This window comes from Dromiciops gliroides, chromosome 4 (assembly GCF_019393635.1).
Source record: "Dromiciops gliroides isolate mDroGli1 chromosome 4, mDroGli1.pri, whole genome shotgun sequence".
Classification (NCBI taxonomy): Eukaryota; Metazoa; Chordata; class Mammalia; order Microbiotheria; family Microbiotheriidae; genus Dromiciops; species Dromiciops gliroides.
Genome location: NC_057864.1, coordinates 71,203,865 through 71,225,357, shown reverse-complemented (window position 1 = coordinate 71,225,357; position 21,493 = coordinate 71,203,865). Strand labels below are relative to the sequence as shown.

The following is a 21,493-nucleotide window of genomic DNA, read 5'->3' as shown; positions in this document are numbered from 1 at the left end:
CCAGGGTTGCAAGGAGGATCAAATGAGATAATGTGTATCAAAGGTTTTGCAAATTTTTAATGACATTGATAACAACTAACATTAATAGAGGGGTTTAAGCTGTACAAAGTGCTATCTTATTATTGTTATTAAGATAGTTATTCTACTAAAAGGAAAAAGGACTGTGATGTAGTAAGCATAAAGAACCATTAGTGGAACACCATGAAGGGAAGTGAAACTCTGTTGCTAAAATGGGGCAAGGAACCACAGGTGTGATCATGTACCACTCCCATGACCATGACTCACTGAGATCCCTTTTCATCTCTGCTTGAGTTCTGAGGTCCATCCTCCTTTGTTTCTAACCCTCATGTGAGAGCACCAGCTGGTATCCTTAAAATAAGAAACCAAAGTTTCTTAAAGGAGGCAGCCTATAGGATGGGAGTTGAATCAGCTGTCATCTGCATTCCAGACACATCTCTGGAGGAGATAGCATTTGTGTGGGCTTTAAAGAACTGGTAGGACTTTAACTGGAGAAGATGAGGGTGGAGGGCTAATAATGTTCAACACTTTTTGGAGAAGCACAGAAACTAAAATGGTCTGCAGGACATTTCTACTTAGATGTTTTCCTGGATCTCCAATGTGTCCGAATCTGATCTTATGATCTCTGCCACTAAACTGATCTCCTCCTGTCCCACCCCAACACTTTAATCCATCCTTTATACTACTAACAGAATGATTTTCCTTTGCAGGCATCTGGCTGTGTCACTCCTCTACTCAAAAATCTTCAGTGGTTCCCTATTGCTTCCCAAGTAAAATTCAAACTCCTTTGCCTAACTCTTCATGGAGCTGTGAACTGGTCCAGCTATTTTACAAAGCCGCCAAAGCTATTCAACTGTGCCTGCCTTTTACATTGTGATGCCACTACTAAATCTATACCAGAAAAGAAATCGAAGAAAGAAGAAAAGGGCACCTATGTACAAGAATATTTATGGCATCTCTTTTTTTGTGGTGTCAAAGAGTTGGAAACTGAAGGGGTGCTCGCCATTTGGAGAATGGCATGAAAAATTATGGTATGTGAATGTAACAAAATACTCTTGTGCTATAAGAAATGATGAAAGGGATGGTTTCAGAGGAACCTGGTAAGATTTGTATGAACTGATACAGAGTGAAGTGAGCAGAACCAAGAAAGCAAATTCTATCATAATGACAATATTATGTAGGTAACTTTGAAAGACTTAGAAGCTCTGATCACTACAATGGCCAGTCATGATTTCAGAGGACTCATGAAACATACTACCCATCTCCTGACAGAGAGATGATGGACTCGGAGTACAGATTAAGGCATGGCTGTTTATTATTTTTTGTCTGTTTGTTTTGACATGGGCAATGTGGGAATTTGTTCTGTTTAACTCTACATGTTTATAACAGGGATTTTATTTTTCTTTCTTTTTCAGGGGTGAGGTGAGAGGGAAAGGGTATGCTCATTGATTGAAAAAAAAACCTAAAATATAATTTTTAAAACACCAACCTTTTGCCTAGCATTCAAGGACATCCACAATGGGGTATCCACTCTACAATATTTGTTGCTAACTTCTGATATTAATTCTTTTGATACTGTGTACTCAAGTCAAACTTAGCAACACTCTGCCACTTCCCCACAGCCTCCCAATATGTACTGAGCTTTCATAATTCTTTGTCTTAGTTCAGGCTCTTGCCTATGCTTGGGATGCCTCCATTTCCATCTTTTTTTTTCTTGTTGAAATTCTTCCCATTATTTTCCCCCACTTAATAGTATTTTATTTTTTCCCAATTACATGTAAAAATAGTTTTCAACAGTCATTTTTGTAAGATTTTGAGTTCCAAATTTTTTTCCCTCCTTCCCTTCCCTCTCCAAGACAGCAAGCAATCAGATATAGGTTATACATGTACAATCATGTTAAACATATTTCCATATTAGTCATGTTGTGAAAGAAGAATCAGAAAAGGGAAAAACCACAAGAAAGAAAAAACAAAAAACAGTGAAAATAGTATGCCTCAATCTGCATTCAGATTCCATAGTTCTTTCTCTGGATATGGATAGCATTTTCCATCATGAGTCTTTTGGAATTGTCTTGGTTCATTGTATTGCTGAAAAGAGCTTAGTTTATTATAGCTGATCATCGCGCAGTGTTGCTGTTATAATGTTCTCCTGGTTCTGCTTACTTCACTCAGCATCAGTTCATGTAAGTCTTTCCAGGTTTTCTGAAATCTGCCTGCTCATCATTTCTTATAGTACAATATTATTCTGTTAATTATTCCCATTCTTTAAAGCCCAACTCAAAAGCATCCAGCTCTAGAAAATATTCCCTGATCCCCTGACCTCCCTCAGGTCTCACACAATACATTATTTTGTAACCCTCCATTGTATTTATTGTTTAATATTGTAATATAGCATGATATATGTACATATATGTGCATATGTATACATATATATTATGTCATCTGTGTGTAACTCTAGTCTCAAAGCCCACTCATATGTGATTCTCTCCTTATTGGTGGAAATCAATGCCCCACATCTGTGTGAGGAGTAGGACAGAATCGGTGAGAGCAGGAGAGCTCAGGTCTCTTCAGTTTTCTTCAGATCTGCTTTGTTGTCAAGACTCTTCAAACTTTGGACATTTCTGGTTTCTGGCTTTGAGAGAGAAGGTGGAAGGTGCCAACTCAACTTCAGGTTGTTGAAGAAAAGGACTCTGGGAAAAACTAACATGAGAGGAGCTGGCAGGCACCATCACATCCCTAATTCTCAGCTTGCCATATTGGAGACTTAAATGAGACAAGGACTTCTTTCTCTTGGTTGAGCCGAGTCACCTCATTCCCAGCAGGAGGGTTCCTTTATTCTGCATTGTCTGGTATATATTCTCCTGCTATGCTTTCTCTGATTTCTGTTTTGCTGTTGAATTAGATAAATGGGTTTCTCTGTTCATTGCTATGCATATTCATTGTAGAATTGGTAATAGGTGGGAAGGGAGTCCAGTCAAGCCTTGGATACAAAGCCTGGGGTCCTGTTTCTGCCCTTGCCCCCACCCCAAATGAACAGTGATCAGAAATTAGCTTGACTCTGAAAATCACATCCCCTAGACTGACACTATGTAAGAGAACAAATAGATATGTTTAGCCCAGTACCCTCTCCCTCCTCGGAGAGCAGAGGGGTCAAGCTTCTGTTGGCCTCAACTCCCTGCTTCCCCTTTTGGAAGTAACAAAACTCTCCCTTGGAGAAGAAGAGGGTGAGAAGAGGCTAGAGATGTCTATGCTGCCTCCCTTCAAGTCACACAATGATGCCCCTGTGCTACTTGTGGAGTTATAGCCTCTCACCACACATGGGACCTAGCCACATGTTACTCTCTTTTGCCTCTTAGGGGCTGGGACTGTATCTTATCTAAACTTGAATATCCCTAGAACCTAGCACAATGCTTTGCCCACAGTAGGTCTCTTTAAAAATATCCTTTGATAAGCTATGGTAGGGAGAGACTATTAAGAAAAGTGGAGGGGCAGCTAGATGGCGCAGTGGATAAAGCACTGGCCCTGGATTCAGGAGGACCTGAGTTCAAATGTGGCCTCATATACTTGACACTTATTAGCTGTGTGACCCTGGGCAAGTCACTTAACCCCAATTGCCTCAAAAAAAAAAGCTCCTTAAACATAATGTTTAAGATATCAATTCATTATCAGCAAGAACCATTCCCCAACAGAAAGTGAGTTCCACAAGGAGCAGGCACTATTCATTTTTGTCTTAGTAGCCCCGGTGCCTAGGGCAGTTTCTCAGACATAGTATTAAGCACTTAAGATACTTGTTGAATTGAACTGAAATCCAATACTCAAAGTATCTTGTGCATCAGAGGAAAAAAAATCAGCTTAGCCCCATAGATAATATCATCAAAACTACTAATAATTCTTACTTAATAAACCAAATACATATTAGTAGTAAGCCAAACACAAGGGAAAAGAGGAGGATGAATAAAGTGATTGGACTACTGTTGCTCAAGATGGATGGGATGATGATAAGAGATGGTGTAGAGAAGGCAGAACTACTCAGTCTTCCTATTGCTTGTTTTCCTTCTTAGAGAGAATGATTTTTTCCCCCACTGGAAAGAACAGAGCAAAAATTGCTAATAGGGAGTTAAAACCCAATACCAGAAAGAATATAATAAGATAGCATCAAGTTGTCTTTGATATGTACAAATCACCAGGCAAAGACGAATTTCCTCTCAGGATGTTTAAAGAGCTGAGAGGTATGATTGCTGAGCTACTATCAGTGGATGACCAAAAAATGGGAAAGGAAAAATTTTGTACCAGTTGTTAAAAAATATTAAAGGAGGCAGCTAGGTGGTGGTGGGAGCAGCTGGGTGTCACAGTGGATAAACCACCAGCCCTGGATTCAGGAGGACCTGAGTTCAAATCTGGCCTCAGACACTTGACACTTATTAGATGTGTGACCCTGGGCAAGTCACTTAACCTTCATTGCCCCACCCCACGCCCAAATGAAAGGAGGAGAGTTATTCTATAAAATACAGGTCAGTAAGTTTGACTGATCCTTGATAAAATTCTGAACTTATTATTGAAATGTTAGTTGGGGAACGAACATATTTAGATAAGGGGACATCTAGGACCCTGAACCCAAGAAGCCTGGGAGCAGTAACATTAAATAATATCATTAAAAAAGAAGTAATAACATACATTTTGCTGCTATACACCATACACTATGGAAGTTTTCCTTATGACTTGTAGCTGAAACCTTTCATATGTGTTGTGTCCTCAATTAGAATGTGAGCCCTTTGATAGCAGGAACTGTCTTACTTTTCTAAGTGTATTCCTAGCACTGAGCACAGTGCTTTGAACATAAATCTTAATAAATGATTCATAGGAACTATTAGTCAAAAAGAGCCAGCTAGATACCATACTGACAGGAGAATACTGCTGCAATAATTTACCTCTATTTTAGCAAAGAACTTGAGCTATGCTGTGCTATTCTTTTTTTTTTTTTTTGGTTAGGCAATTGGGGTTAAGGGTTAAGTGACTTGCCCAAGGTTACACACAGCTAGTAAGTGTTAAGTGTCTGAGGCTGGATTTGAACTCAGGTCCTCCTGACTCCAGGGCCAGTGCTTTATCCACTGTGCCACCTAGCTGCCCCCAGAGCCATGCTATTCTTGAGGACAAGATTGTGAAGTGCAGACTATACAGAAAAGTTAAATGGATTTGGCTACTCAGTCAATGACTGGACTCAAAGAGTGGAAATAGATGGTTTTATGCAACCTTGGAAGGATGGCTTGGGGTATTTGTGCTTAACTTTATACCCATTACCATTTTGATTAATGATTTGTATAAAGGTAGAGATGGCAGGCTTATGGAATTAGTGGATGTCCTAAACTGAGAGGGCTACTCAACATATATTGTCTTGTGGAGGCAGGATTCCAAAAGGTTGCAATAGGATTAAAATGAATAGGCTTGAATTAGATGGAATCTAACGATAGATAGGGACTAGACCTAGTTTCATTGGCATAGGAACTCCCAAATGAGAAAACTTCCTCTATCACTTCTGGGTAACATTTTTCTTTGCAACTTAGAGTCTTTTTAATTAATTATTATTATTATTTTTTTTTTAGTGAGGCAATTGGAGTTAAGTGACTTGCCCAGGGTCACACAGCTAGTAAGTGTTAAGTGTCTGAGGCCAGATTTGAACTCAGGTACTCCTGAATCCAGGGCCGGTGCTCTATCCACTGCGCCACCTAGCTGCCCCCGAGGGGTCAATTTGAATATTATTTTTTTATTTTTTTAAAAAATTTTTCTTAGTGAAGCAATTGGGGTTAAGTGACTTGCCCAGGGTCACACAGCATGTAAGTGTTAGGCCGGGTTTGAACTCAGGTCCTCCTTACTCCAGGGCTGGTGCTTTATCCACTGCGCCACCTAGCTGCCCTGCAACTTAGAGTCTTTTAGAACTCCCTAGAGCTGCCTAGAATACCTGAGAGGTTAAATAAATTGCTCAGCATCCCAATTCCAATTATGTGTCAGAGGCAGAATTTGAACTCTGGTTTTCCTGATAGCTAGGCCATGCTTCTAGAATCTATGTCAGTGAAATTTAATAGGGATAAGTGGAATCTTATTAGACTAGGAGTTCCTCAATGGCAGGGACTGTCTTTTGCCTTTTCTTTATACCCTCAGCACTTAGTATAGCATGTCTCACATAGTAGGCATTTTATAAATGCTTATTGACTAATTGACTTAAATTTAAAAATCAATGTCACAAGAATAGGATGCAGGAAGATGTGACTAGACAGTAGGCAGCTAGGTGACATAGTAGATAGAGTGCTAGACCTGGAGTCAGGAAGACCTGAGTTCAAATCTCACACTAGCTATATGACCCTTGACAAGTCACTTAATTCTGGCTGCCTCAGTTTTCTCAATTGCAAAATGGGAATAATAATAGTACCCACCTGCCAGGATTGTTGTGAGGATCCAAAGAGATAATATTCATAAAGGGTTTAGCACAGGACTTGCCATGGCACTTAATACCTGTCCCCTCCCCCCTTCTTCCTAATTCATCAGAAAAAGATCTGGGTGTCCTAGTATTCTGCAAAGTCAATATAATTCAACAGCTGAAAATGGCAGACGAAAAAGAAAGCTTAATGTAAGGTTATGTTGTACTGAGAGCTCTTAGCTTCTTTCAAAGCTCAGCTCAAGTATCACCTCCTATGTAAAGTCTTTCTGGATCACCTTGGTTATTGTTATTCTCTCCTTCCTAAAGTAATTCATATGTATATATTACATATGTATATATTTATACATACATATACACACACATATATATATATATTTTATTTATATGTATATATGTGTTTTATGTTGTATCTCCCTAAGTTTCTTGAGAGCAGAGACTGTTTCAAGTTTTGTGTTGGTATTGTTAATGCCAAATATCATGCTTTATACCTAATAGAATGCTTAATAAATTTCTGTTAGATTAAATCTAGGTGGCTCAGTGGATAGAACACTAGACCTAGAGTCAAGAAAATCTGACCTCCAGATATTTCCTAGCTGTGTGGTCTTGGGCAAATCACTTAACCTGTCTGACTCAGTTTCCTTATCTGTAAAATGGAGATAATAATCGCACCTATCTCCCCAAGGATTATTAGGAGGATAAAATGAGATAATATTTGTAAATCGCTTTACTAACTTTAAAATTCTACATAAAGGCTTGCTATTATTAGCTTTTATTATGAATTTGATTCCATTGCCTATTTTATTCCCTTTGATAAATCTCTATGATCTAATTTTTCTCTATGCAAAAGGAGGTAAAGCAACACTTTTCTTTCTCCCAGGTCAACTGGAGAGCTGAGAAAGTCCTAAGTCATAGCAGTAAGCCTACCCTTGAAGATTTACAAAGTGCTTGCATTTTCTGCATAACAGCTCTGTGAAGTAGGCAGCCACAGTATTACCTTCTCTTTATAGAAATTGAGACTCAGAAGGTAAGTGGCTTACTATAGGTAAGGAGGTAATCTGGAACTGGTATTTGAAACTCACTCTATCCTGACTCCGAGGTTCATCTCTCCTTTCCCCAGGGCACACTGCTTTGGGTCCAAGAGCTAAGGAACACTTCAGAATAGAGCTTCATTACAATGCTACATGTATGCCTCTTTGTTTTGTTTTGTTTTGTTTTTTCTTTTCTTTTTTCCCAATTACATGTAAAAACAATTTAAACATTCATTGAAAAAATTTTTTGAGTTCCAAATTCTCTCCCTCACTCCTTCCCTTCCCCCCTCATTGAGAAGGCAAGCAATTGGATATAGGTCATAAAGGTATGTGTATTGTTGTTCAATCGTTTTCAGTCACGTCTGACTCTGAGACCCCATTTGGCATTTTCTTGGCAGAGATACTGGAATGGTTTGCCATTTCCTTCTTCAACTCATTTTACAGATGAGGAACTGAGGCAAATGGGGTCAAGTGACTTGCCCAGGGTCACACAGCTAGGAAGCGTCTGAGGCCAGATTGGAATTCAGGAACATGAATTTTCCTTACCCTCAGCTCAGTGCTCCACTGTGCCACCTAGCTGTAACCTTAGGAAAGTTACATAACCTTTCTGTTCCTCTGTTTCCTCATGTATAAAAAGAAGACTTTGGATTCTAAGGTCCTTTCCAAATGAACATCTGTTAATGGGCTACAGTGATCAAGTAAGATGATACAGATAAAATTTTTGAAAATTTAAAAATATACAAATGTCACTTAGTATTAATTGTAATAGGTAGCATTAACATATATATGGCATTAAGATATAACCTATACCAGATTGCTTTCTGCTTTGGGGTGGGGGGAGGGAAGGGAAAGAGGGAGAAAAATTTAGAACTCAAAGTCTTATGAAAACAAATGTTGAAAACTATCTTTACATGTAACTGGAAAATAATAAAATACTTTTATGATTAAAAAAACCCCCATGACATTAAGGTTTACAAATCACTTTACCTATATGATCTAATTATTATTAAGATAGTTATTTATAATTAAAAGACAAAAAGAATAAAAGATGTTATGGCTGTAAAGAAACACTAGTGGAACAACATGAAGGTTAGTAAATTCAATAACTAAAATGCAACAAGAAGTCATAGACTGTAGAGGTAAATTACATGACCCTGGCTGGCTGAGATCTCCTTTCCTCTCTGATCTCTCTAGCTATCCCCAAACTCTGGGGTCCACTCTCTTTTGCTTCTAACTCCTAGTTAAGAGATTTTGCTTGTGCTGTCACAATAAGGAGCCATACATAGCTCCTCTGCCCACTGGGTAGGCAGTGCCTGGAAGGTGCTGCACAGTCTTTGTGTGAAGGGATGACTCCTGATTGGCTGAGAGAATGAATGCTGAGCAATGAGTTAAGGAGACTTTCTTGGATACATTTGGAAAGAATGCTCTCAATAAAAAGGTAATGCTTGTGTTTTTGAATGGTGGACCAGAGTCATGGAGCAATATTCAAGTAGGAGAAGCTAGCCCCTTCACTTCTACTAAGAGCAGACTCTCCTTGAGCGAGTGAGTAAGTGACATCATTCCCTCTCTTCTGGTTTGAACTGAGATTTTATCTTGCTCCCACATGACAAGGTCATTTACTCTTGTGTATTCTCTGTATTTTCTAATCTGTGTTACTTCTCAGATTTCTGTTTGCTGATTTCTTTGATAAAGAGATTTACTAGTTATTTATGAAGGGGTGTGTGTGTGTGTGTGTGTGTGTGTGTGTAACCAGAAATTGGTGGGAAAGCACTAAGCTGCTGAGTATAAGCTAAGGGCTAACCTTCCCTTTGAGAATGTTCAGAGAAGCAGTTTCCATTCTGAATCCCAAAGAATTGTACCCCTATACTAGAGATATTTGGGGTGGGGGATGGAAGATAAATATATCTATCCTGATAGTTCTCTTGGAGATAGAAAAGAGCACTCAGCCTCACTGGACCTGGATCCTATTTGTTTCTCCCTCCAGCTAGGCTGGTAATGGTTGTTGGCATTCTGCTCCTTGTACCTTCCCACAAAGGTGAACTGGATTCCATATCGTATCTATCCATTCCAACTATGATGTATATTTTTTTATGTAGATGGCCCACGAACATATCTTACCTATATTTTATTTATTTATTTATTTTTAATTATTATTATTTTTTAGTTTTTTTTTTTTGGTGAGGAAACTGGGGTTAAGTGACTTGCCCAGGGTCACACAGCTAGTAATTGTTAAGTGTCTGAGGCCGGATTTGAACTCAGGTCCTCCTGAATCCAGGGCTGGTGCTCTATCCACTGCACAACCTAGCTGCCCCTTTACCTATATTTTATTAAAGTTGGTATGTAAGAAGGGAGATGAATTAGCTATTATCTAAGCTTTTGTTGTTGTTGCTGTTCAGTCATTTTTTAGTCATGTCAGACTCTTTGTGATTCTACCTGGGGTTTTCTTGGCAAAGGTACTGGAGAGGTTTGTCATTTCCTTCTCTACCCCATTTTATAGATAAAGAAATGGAGGCAAACAGGGTTAAGTGACTTGTTCAGGGTCACATAGCTAGTAAGTGTCTGAAGACAGATTTGAATTCAGGTCTTCCTGACTCCAAGTTTTAGACATTCATCTCTATATTTATGATCCTATGAAGTATTAGAGGTAAGGTTTGAACCCAGCATTCTCTTGACTTCATATCCATAGCCTTTCCCCCCACTATATTTTTGTCTCCAATAATATCTGGGGTTCAGTACTGTCACATCATTATAAACACTTAATTATTCAAATTCAACTCTACCTGATCACCTGGAGTGGTGGCTCCAATAACCAGCCTCAGCTATTCCCTTCCCTCTGCTCAGTGCTGAACCAAGCCAAACCAAAGTAAGTCAAGAAAGTTCAGTCCCAAAACACAACTCACCTGGGAAAATTCTCAGGACTTTCTTCTCCTTTATTTTCTTAGCTTTTCTTTTTCTTAATGTTCTCTCCCAGACCCAATATGGGGTGGGGGGGCATGGAATCCCTGGCCACAGGATGGGGGTAGAAGATACTGGGGCTCCTTCAGCCTGGGCTGAAACCTTTGTGATTTAAGATGGAAAACGCCCAGCCTGGACACAGGTGAATCAAGTCTCTCCTTATAGAGAGAGGGCTGGCCTGCTACTTCAATCTAAAGGTCAAGGATGTAAGGGGCTGGTGGTGGTGGTGGTGATGTGCTTTTTGTTTTAAACATCAGTATTGGAAAAAAAGTATTTTCTCCAAGTTTAACCTCTTGCTCAACTCTTTATCTTCACCAATGTGATTGTTTATAGGGATGAAGTGGATTGGAAAAAATTTTTCTCTTGTTAGGTTCCATCTGACCAAGAAAGTAATAAAATTTCTAACTAATTAATAAATGAATATACTCCAAGACCAACTAGACCCATACATTAATCAAAGCATGATGAATTGATAGTAGATTATAAGCTCCTAAAGGTCAGGAATCATATCTGATTAATTTACTTTTGTATAGGGCTAAAATTCTAGCTATACTATCTAAAATCTAATGAGTGGTTGCCAATAAATTATAAGCTTTAGAAAGAGTATTTAAGTGTTTAAGTATTTATTAAAGAGCATTAGGATCAGAGAGAAAGGTAAAAATCTAATTATTTCTAAGAGACTCCATCATCCAACCCACCATGGCGAGGTCAGGAACCAAAAGAGGAAAAAGTTCTCGGCCAGCATCCACTTTCTACTTCGTGTCCTCCTCCCAGAAAATGGGAGGCTCCTCAAGTTGATTGGCTGGTAGCCTTGACAGACAGTACCCACAAGCAAACGTCACTTTCTGACGCCAAGGACCATGACCACATGGCTTGCCCTCAGACGCCTTCTCCTCATGGCGGAGCTTTCCTACAGTAGTTCTCTAGCAGGTGGCATCATTCCAATCGTTACACTTTGTACAATAGATAGTACAGTATCACATGAAGAAAGGCTCTTGGCATCCCTTACACCTGGATAGAAGCTAGGTGGTATGATGGGTAGTGAGCTGAACCTGGAATCAGGAAGACAAATTTAAATCTGGCCTTGGACATTTACTAGCTGAGTGACCCTGGACAAGTCACTTAACTTCTGTCTGCTTCAGTTTTCTTATGTGTAAAATGGGGATGATGATAGCACTTATCTCCCAGGATTGTTGTGAGGATAGAATGAAATGACATTTATACAGTGCTTTGAAATCTTAAAGGGCTACATAAATGCTAGCTCTTTTACCCAAAGCTCTCGACCTATTTCTGCCTTTTGACATCTCCTCATCCTTCAAGATCCAGTTCAAATTCCCTTTGGTTCATGTAGCCCTCGTACCAAGCTAGAATTGATATCTGCCTCCCCTGATTGTATTGTTAAAATAACTTTGACTTTTTTGTTGTTTTTAATCACCTACATTATCCAATTCATCCTTCCCCATGTCCCTTTCCAGAGAACCATCTGTTAATAACAAAAAATAAAAAAGAGGAAGAAAAAACAGTCCAGCAAAACCAATCACAATATCAAACTATTTGACCTGATTCTGGTTATGCTTTTTATATTGCCTTAGAGCTGTGTATATCTGGTTGGTCTTTCTGTCTGTCTATCCATCATCTTATTTATACATCTATTTATATATCCATAAATCTTTTTGTTGTTGTTCAGTTGTTTCAGTTGCATCTGACTCTTCATGACTCCATTTGGGGTTTTCTTGGCAAAGATACTAGAGTGATTGCCTTCTCCAGCTCATTTTACAGATGAGGAAACTGAGGCAAATAGGGTTAGTGAGTTGATGAGGATCACACAGCTAATAAGTGTCTGAGACTAGATTTGAACTCAGGAAGATGAGTCTTCTTCACTTCAGGCCCTGCACTGCACCACCTAGCTGCCCAGCATCTTTAATAAATAATCTTTAATAATAATAATAATAATAATAACAACAACTAGCACTTCAGGCTTCAAGGCTTATGAAATGTTTAATGAATATTGTCTTATTTTATCCTCGAAACAGCCCTAGCAGGTGGGTGCTATTAATATCCTCATTTTACAGATGAGGGAACTGAAGCAGTCAGAAGTTAAGTGACTTGCCTAGGGTCATATAACTGTAAGTGTCTAAAGCTATTTTTGAACTCAGGTCTTCTCCCATCCCCATTAGACTTTAAGTTGCAGGAGGGCAGGCATGGCATGTACATCTTCATATCCCTAACGCCACGTACAGTGCATTCATTGATCTGGGTAAGAATGCAATAAAAATTTGTTGAATGAACATTGATTGAATGATATAAACAATTCATTTTTCCCCCCCAACCTATCACATCCCCTTTTCCCCTACCTCCAGCCTTTTACTTCTTCCTATTCTTTGGGGGCAGAAATATCCTTTAAATCAGAAAATCACAGGATTGGAAGCAACCTTAAAGGTCACCTAGTCCAGTGAGGACCCAAATAAATCCATTGTACAATGTTCTGAACAAGTGGTCATTCAACTTCAACTTGAATCTTTCTGGTAATGGGAAAAGTCACTGGCACCTGAGATGGCCCATTCCACTTCTAGCCATCTCTGAATGTTGAGATCTAACTTTATCTTCTATCCACTGATCCTGACAGCTTTCTCTAGAGCCAAGCAAAACAAATTTCATTTCTCTGTAGCACAACAGCCCTTAAAATTCTGGAATTAGCTTCCATGGTATGCATCCTTTGCTCCAAGTTTGCTCTTCCTTTCCACAGGCTAAAATGTCCCCAGTCTTCTTATTTGACACATATTCTCCACATCCTCCTAGTCCTCTCACCTTCTAGGTTACCCCCTTCTGCATACATTCTAGTTTGTTATTTCCTAAAAATGTAACTCTCCAAACAGTTTGAGACCATGTGAGAAAAGTCATTGAACTCTCCCTATCCCTTGACTGAGCAATCCCAGTAGTATGCTAGTCCCCAGAGGTCAATGACAGAAAGAAGGCTGTATTTATAGCAAAATTTTCACAGTCACATTTTCTATAGTAGTGAAAAACTGGAAACAAATTCAAGTGAGTGCCCACCAGTTGGGGAATGGCTAAATAAATTGTGGCTTCTGAATGTAATAGAATATTACATGGTAAGAAATGATGATTATAAGGAATTCAGAGAAACATGGAAGACTTGTATAAGAACCAGAACCACATACACAAAGACTACAATAACGTAAATTAAAACATTATCAATCACTCGGTAAAAAGCATTTAGTAAGCACCTTCTGTATGCCAAGCACTATAAGGACACAAAGGCAAACATGAAACCATCTCTGCCCTCAAAGAGCTTTCATTCTTTTGGAGGAGATAGCATGCACACGTATAAGTATATACACATAAATAAACACAAGGTTATTTAGGAATGGAGGATACTAGTGGCTTGTTGTAGGATCAGGGGATAGGAGAAGGATCAGGAAAGAACTTTTGCATAGCAGATGGCACTGGACCTAAACATTGAAGGCAGCTGAGGATTTTAAGTGGCAGAGGTGAGGAGGTAGAGCATTCCAGGCAGTAAAAGACAACTGGATTGAAATTCCCTACAGTGAACAAAATTAGTCCTAGAGAATAGAAGATAGAGTATATGTCCATTTCTTTAGAGAGGCAGGAGACCACAACAAGAGAAAGTGGCGTATATGTTCAGACCTTGTTTTGTCAGTTTTGCTGAATTCACAAACAAAGGTTTAAAGGTAGTACTTGGGGAAGGGGAAGAAGTTTACTGGGAAATTATTATGGTAGAAAAGGGGAAGGAAGGGAATGAGCATTTATTAAATATCTACTATATCAGGCACTGTGTTAAGAGCTTTATAAATACTATCTCATGTGGGGCAGCTAAGTGGCGCAGTGGATAAAGCACTGGCCCTGGAGTCAGGAGGACCTGAGTTCAAATCTGGCCTCAGACACTTGACACTTACTAGCTGTGTGACCCTGGGCAAGTCACTTAACCCCCATTGCCCCACAAAAAAAAAAAAGATCATATGGATAATACAAGGAAGAGCTGAGGGTCATAGTCAATCCTGACTATGAATCTAAGGTTTATTTGACCAAAAATGAGGGAATGGGGCCAGGGACTACAGGGCTGTGCTGGTAAATCATTAACAACAGGCTTTCAAAAATGTCCCCACTGGGGGCAACTAGATGGCACAGTGGATAAAGCACCGGCCCTGGATTCAGGAGGACATGAGTTCAAATCCAGCCTCAGACCCTTGACACCTAGTAGCTGTGTGACCCTGGGCAAGTCACTTAACCCTCATTGCCCCACCAAATAATTAAAAAACTAAATTAAATTAAAAAAAATGTCCCCACAACACACTTTTAAGATGTTAACATTTTCTCCATCACTTTCCTAAGTCTAGACAATTTAAAAACCCCAATATATCAGGTCCTTATTGTTTATTTCTAACATGTAAAGTTCACACTAAAAAAATTAACAATTGGCCCTTAAGAACCAGCTCCAGCACACCACTGGGTAGCTGGTACTTTGTTCCAGGATCTGGAAATGTAGGAGGAACTAATAGCACTCATAGCTCTTTAACCAGACAGAAACAACTGAATGTAGCATCTAGTTAGCAAAAAAAACAAAAACAAACAACACAAAACAAAACAAAAAAACCCTACACCACCACCACTACGAAAAAAAAAACCTAGTTAAAATAGTTACAACTATCAAACTACATTTTCTCACTTTAGCAGCAGCTATTTAAGTGAGCTCATGACATTATAACATCATAGAGTTAGAGCTCAAATGATCTTCAGAGATCATCTAATATTACCCTCTAATTTCATACTTGAGGAAACTGAGGAATAGGGAGATAAAGAGACTGCCCCTGGTCACTCTTTTAGCTGGCATCAAAGGGGGAATTTGAAGAAAGGCCTTCTGACTCAAGTCAGAGATCCTTCTGCTCCTACTTATTCCCTCTCCCCATTGTGACCTTCTTGGCAGTGGTCTCAAGGTGTACAGGGCAATGTCCCAGGGACTCCTTTCCTCCTCCCACTGCCATCTGGATTAGTCTTTAAAATCTGACTTTGTGGGTACATTTTGTACCACTTGCCCTAAGTGCAAAAGTGGCTAGTTATGGCTCTGGTTTCACCATACTTTGGGTATTTCATAAGATTTGTTGTCTAGCTTTACATTTCTCATCATGTACTTTTGCAATTGATTTTTTAAACCTCTAAGTATAGACTTTTACACGCACCCTCCTTTAACTTCTTCTGGAGTCATCAACAGTTGTTCTGACCTATGTCTTATCACTGGACCCAGATGGCTCAGGAGGATAGAGTGAGGCTGGTGACTTTGCACAGCCACTCCTCTCTTAAATCCAGTTCATTGCAAATCATGATATCACCCAGATGTCATGGTCCTCTTCAGGAATGAAGGACAAACAACAACAACATTAAAATTGGCCCTTTGTTCAAGGCTATTGAAAGCTTTTTTGGATTCCATCTGTGTCCCTCAGTCTCCACTCTCCTTTCTGCTTTTGTGCCACATGACAGTTTGAAAAACAGATCATCTCTATTTTCATCTAAGTCATTGATAAAGATGTTGACCAGAGCAGGGCCATGGACATGTTTCTGGGTCATTGCTCTAAAGACTTCCCTCCAAGCTGACATCAATCCATTGGTCATGATACTTTGTTCCCATCATTCAACCAGTTCTGAATTCGCCTAAATTGACTATTGTCCAGCCTACATTTCACCATCTTGTCTATAAAGATGATATGAGAGACTTTATCTAATGCCTTATTGAAAAACAGAGCAGGCATACACTGTCTCTGGTATTCTCCTAACCTAATAATCATCTCCAAAAAAAAAAGAGAAAGAAATGAGACTCGTTTGGCACATGAGAAACCCATACTGGTTCCCTGGGTAAATGCATGGCCCCTATGGTAATAAAAATAAAATGGAAGTGGGCTAAGAAACAAAAATCGCAGAAGCTAAGAGTAAGAAGGGACTTCAGTGGCTAGCTAGCCAAACTTGTTCATGAAATGAGTCCCCACTTTAACAAAGATAATAAGAGACCATCTGCCTTCAAGGTTTCCAAGGTGGGGAAAGCAATTGCCTCTCCAGGCAGATCATTCCCTTTAAAAAAAAAATGGATCTTCCTTTCTCATTCAGACTGGAATTACAGCAGCCATCCAGTACCAATAGGCATGGGCTCCATTTCCAATCCAGGCTTCTTCTCCCCACACTTAGGGCAGCTCACTATATCGGTACCAGACTTCATGTAGATACCTTATTGGTTCAGCCCTTCTGCAGCTCAAAACTCCCAAGCTCAAACAATCCCCTAGCTTCAGCCTCCCCTGGAGCAGGAATTACAGGCATGCACCATCATGCTCAGCCCCCATTCCCTTTTTGAACAGTGTGTTAGGAAGCTTTTCCGCATTTGGTGCAACCGTGGTGCTCCTAGTTCTGCCCTCTGTGGCCAAATAGAACAAGTATAATCCCTTCTCCACATCATAACCCTGCAAACATTTAAACAAAGCTACCATGTTCTCCATGAGTGTTCTCTTCTCCAGACAAAAGACACCCATTTTCTTCAATTGATGCTCACATGACATGGATTTGAGGCCCTTAGCTATGCTGGCTGTATTCCTTTTGACCCTCTCTAGCTTATCAATGTCCTAATTAAACTGGCACCCAGAACAGAACAGCAAGCTCCAGATGAGAAGTCTGTATCCTTTTTAGAAGGTCTCTGACCTTTGTCCTGATCCTTCCTTCCTTAAACGGCCAGTCTTCTACCAAGGACGACTCTGGGCAAGTCACTTAACCCCAATTGCCTCACCAAAAAAAAAAAAAATTAAAAAGAGTGTGCGTCTCTCAGAGTTATGGGAAGTCAAAGGACAAATAGGTTGGTCTTCTATCTACATGAATGAAATGGAGTGGGAGAAACATGCAGTCTCCCAATTCTGCTGCCCTTATGTGATTGCTGAGATTTATACAGTTTGGCCAATTCCCTGGTGCCAACCAACCCTGTCTGTTCCCACCCCACATTTCCACCCAAGAGCGGTGGTTGGTCTCCTTGGATTTCTGCCTCTAATATGTTGCTTTGAGGAAGCCTGGGCTAAAAGAGAAAGGAAATCTACCAGACATTGACTGATGCTCATCTTGTACTACACGTCATGTATACTCTGTATTGACGTAAATGTGTACATGGTGTATCTTCCTCCACCAGGATCCTTGAGAAAAGATACTGTTTCATTGTTGTCCTTCTTTCTCCAAGGCCCTAGCTCAGCGCTTGTCTTGTAGTGGGTGTTGTTGAACAGAATTGGACATTAAGAAGCAATCAGAGTAAGTTGGACACTAGGCTCCCTGGGGTTTTCCCTCAAGTTCGTAGACACTGGCTACACACAGGCTGGACTCACCCAGAATGACACAGTGTTCTGCATGGGTCAGCACAACAATCCCGGAATTCGTGGAAGATACAGAAAAGAGAAAGATAACATTCGTTGCTAAGGAAAGAAGGAAATGTTTCTGACCCTTTGACATCCAGACTTGGAGTGGAGACACCCTGAGCATCCACAGTCTGAGATTAGGGGCCCACGTATTATTTTATAGGCCCTTTAGAATGAGGAATGTCATTGGCACAGCCTCTTGACAAGAAGGTGGGTGATATCCTGCATTAGTTAGGAGGTTCCTCACTGGGAGTTTCTAATACTGATAAAATCACAGCTCCAGCCACAAACCAAAAAACAAACAACTCTCTGCCAACAGCAGCCTTGAAGCATTGACTGCTTGCTAAACTTGGGCTCCCTTTGCAGGACAAGTGTGGTATAGTGGAAATATGTTGGATTCTGAGTAATGTAAGAATTGGATTCAACTCTTCCATGGGACACTTGCTAATTATGCAATTATGGCCATTTAACTTCTCTGAACCTCAATTTCTTCTGTCAGTCAGTCAACAAGCATTTGTTGAGGAGCACCTCCTCTGTTGCAGGCATTGTGCTAAGTGCTAAGGATGCAAAGAAAAGCGAAAAACCAATCCCTGCTTTGAAGAAGCTCAGTCTAATGGGGGAAACAATCTGTGAACAACTAGGTATAAACAAGTGATTCTCTTTTTGTTGTTCAGTTGTTTCAGATGCATCCGACTCTGTGACCCCATTTGATTTTTTGTTTTTTATTTTTGGCAAAGATACTGGAGTGTTTGCCATTTCCTTCTCCAGCTCATTTGACAGATGAGGAAACTGAGGCAAACAGAATTAAGTGACTTGTCCAGGGTCACACAGCTAGTAAGTCTACGAGGCCAGATTTGAAGTCACAAAGATGAGTCTTCCTGATTCTATATCTGGCACTCTACCCACTGTGCCACCTAACTTCCCACAAACAAGCTATAGACAGGATAATTACATCATGTTATTACCCATTTGTAATATGGGTAACATGGGTATTGTGATACCAGCCTCATGAGGTTGGTATAAGAATCAAATGAGATCATGTTTATCATATGGTTTTTAAACTTTAAAGTACTATCTCCATAGTTATTGCTGTTGTTTTTATTATTGTTGTTATTAAATAGTGTCTTTTTGAGTCACAATGTATAAATTTAATCCCAAACTCACTTTGGAAGGTTTATGACCCACATTTTACATAGAGGTTCTGGCCTGGACAGTCTCCATAGAAGAGCCCAGAAAATTCCCCCAGACAGTTTAAGAGACTCTCATGATACCAAGGGCCAGGGTACACTTTGGGAAGAAATCCAGAAACAATTAAACATGAATTTTCATGTATTCCCAATACGATAAGATCAACTTGAAAACACACAGTTGATTCACAAACTTACAGAAGAATGCTTGATCAAAGAGAGGAAAATAAAACAAGGATTCTTGAAAGAATAACCATTAGCCCCAAAGATCTAGGTCAACTCCATTAGTCATGGTCCCAGATATGAGGTCCCTTCTGCCACGGTTCACTCATTGCAGGTGAAGGAGGGGTTGTATTCTTTTTTCTTAATCTCTCCAGATTCCTAGCATTCCTCTTGCTTTTCCCCAAGCAGCCAGATTTGGCGGTGTAGGAATTGATTTAAATGCTGGCTTTGCCATATGTAACTCCAGACCTTGGAACAGTCACTTGACCTTTGTGTGTCTCAGTTTCTTTGGTTGTAAAATGAGGTTAGATTAGATAACATCTAAAGTCCATTTTTTTTTTTTTGCTCTATATTTGTAATCCTATTACCCTATCATTTCAGAGGATCTGGGTTAAAATCCTGCCCCTTACACTTATTTTTTTTTGTCTTCTTGGGAAAGTCAATTAAATTCCTAGGCCCCAGATTCCTCCTCTGTAAAATGACATACACTAGATGGTCACTGAGATACAGAGGCATGTTGGTAAATGTTTAACAATTAGCGCTCTGAAGGAAAAAAAGGTGCTCACCACACACTTTTAAATTTAATTTGCATCAATGACATCTTCTCCATCACCTTCTTAAGTCTAAATGGACAACTACACAGTAAATCAAGCCCCCATTTGTAGTATTTGCTGATTTCCACCGTGCAAATGCTCAAACCCAAAATTTTAAATTAGATCTCTGGTTCAGGCTGGTATGAGTTAGTACCAACTGTGAGATCCTGTGAGATCTCTTGTACCTCTGGCTCTAGGATCCTGTGGTTCTTGTGATCATACATCTCGTTTCTATGTCTCAATCTCTCAGACCGTGTGGTTTCTCTGGCATGGTGAAGGGTGTTTCATCTTTTGCTGCCAACTCCTCTCTGGAGGGCAAAACCTCCAGAGTAATTTTTATGTAACTGATGCCCTCTTTTCTCTTCCATTTTCTTCTCTCCTTCCCTTTCCTTCCCTTCTTCTGGTCTCCACTAGTGAAGAGACCCAATCAGGGTAGGCTTTTTGTGTTGTATACATGCTTTCAGGCTACCATCTTTTATTCCACTTCTAAGGGATTGTTGTTGTTGTTTGTCTTTCATTCCCAAAGAGTACCTTGACATCAGGGTGATGTCATGACTTGCACTGAACTGGATTTAAAGGAGACAAGGTCACCAACCTCACTCTTTCCTCCTGTGTCACCTGGGTCCAGTGACAAGATACAGATCAGGATGACTAGAGATGTCCCCCACAAAGCATGTAAAAACAGAAAAAAACCCATATCTTTGAGTCCAGTTAATAAATAGTATCATTTCTTTCAGAAAAATCTGGAAAGACTTAAGTGGACTGATGCTGAGTGAAGTGAGCAGAACCAGGAGAACATTGTACACAGTAACAGAAGCATTATGTGATGATCAACTGTGATAGATTTAACGCTTCTCAGTAATACAATGATCCAAGACAACTCCAAAGGACTCATGATGGAAAATGTTCTCCACACCCAGAAAAAAGAACTGTGGATTCTGAATGAAGATTGAATCATACTGTTTCTACTTTATTTTTTAGGTTTTCCCCTTTTGTTCTGATTCTTCTTTCACAACATGATTAATGCAGAAATATGTTTAATATACATATATAACCTATATAAGATTGCTTTCTGTCTTGGGGGCAGGGAGAGAGAAAAATTTGGAACTAAAAATCTTATGAAAACAAATGTTGAAAACTATCTTTACATGTAACTGGAAAATAATATTTTATGATCAAAATAACCAAACAACCAAATAAATAAATGGATGGATAAAGAAATAAATAAATTAGTGAATGAATGAATAGGTAGATAAGAAAATAAATAAATGAATGAATAAATGAATGAATAGAAAAAAATAAATAGTATCATTTCTCAATTCCTCTCTCTCTTCCTTTACTTTGCTGCAAAGCAAACTCATACCAGTAGGAAAAGCAGCAGTAGTATGTCTTCTCAAATTGCTGGTACTGGCTGTAAACTGGATACAGGTCCAGGATTAGAGTTAGGCTCAGAGCCCCTTGAAGCTTGTTCAGTGACTGTTGCCAACTTGTGTCTAGGAAATGCCATCTATCCCTTTGTTACTTCTTCCTCCAGGAAGTCTCTTTTTGCTTGTGGATTTTTTTGTTTGTTTGTTTTTGTTTTGTTTTTAAATAGGAATCTGCTCTTGTGTCCTCTTCTAATCACTACGGTTAGCCAGAATAATTT

At 39.5% G+C, this 21,493-nt stretch overlaps 1 long non-coding RNA gene across 2 annotated transcripts; it reads left to right on the top strand.

The window, feature by feature from the left end:
* The first annotated feature begins 770 nt into the window (after nucleotides 1-770).
* On the top strand, nucleotides 771-20,645 carry LOC122725903. Of its 2 annotated transcripts, none has more exons than XR_006352766.1 (3): nucleotides 771-1,049; nucleotides 7,329-7,475; nucleotides 20,586-20,645. It is a non-coding gene; the product is annotated as an uncharacterized LOC122725903 (long non-coding RNA). The 2 variants fall into 2 exon arrangements; XR_006352765.1 differs by lacking the exon at nucleotides 771-1,049 and adding an exon at nucleotides 2,186-2,867.
* The last annotated feature ends 848 nt before the right edge of the window (nucleotides 20,646-21,493 follow it).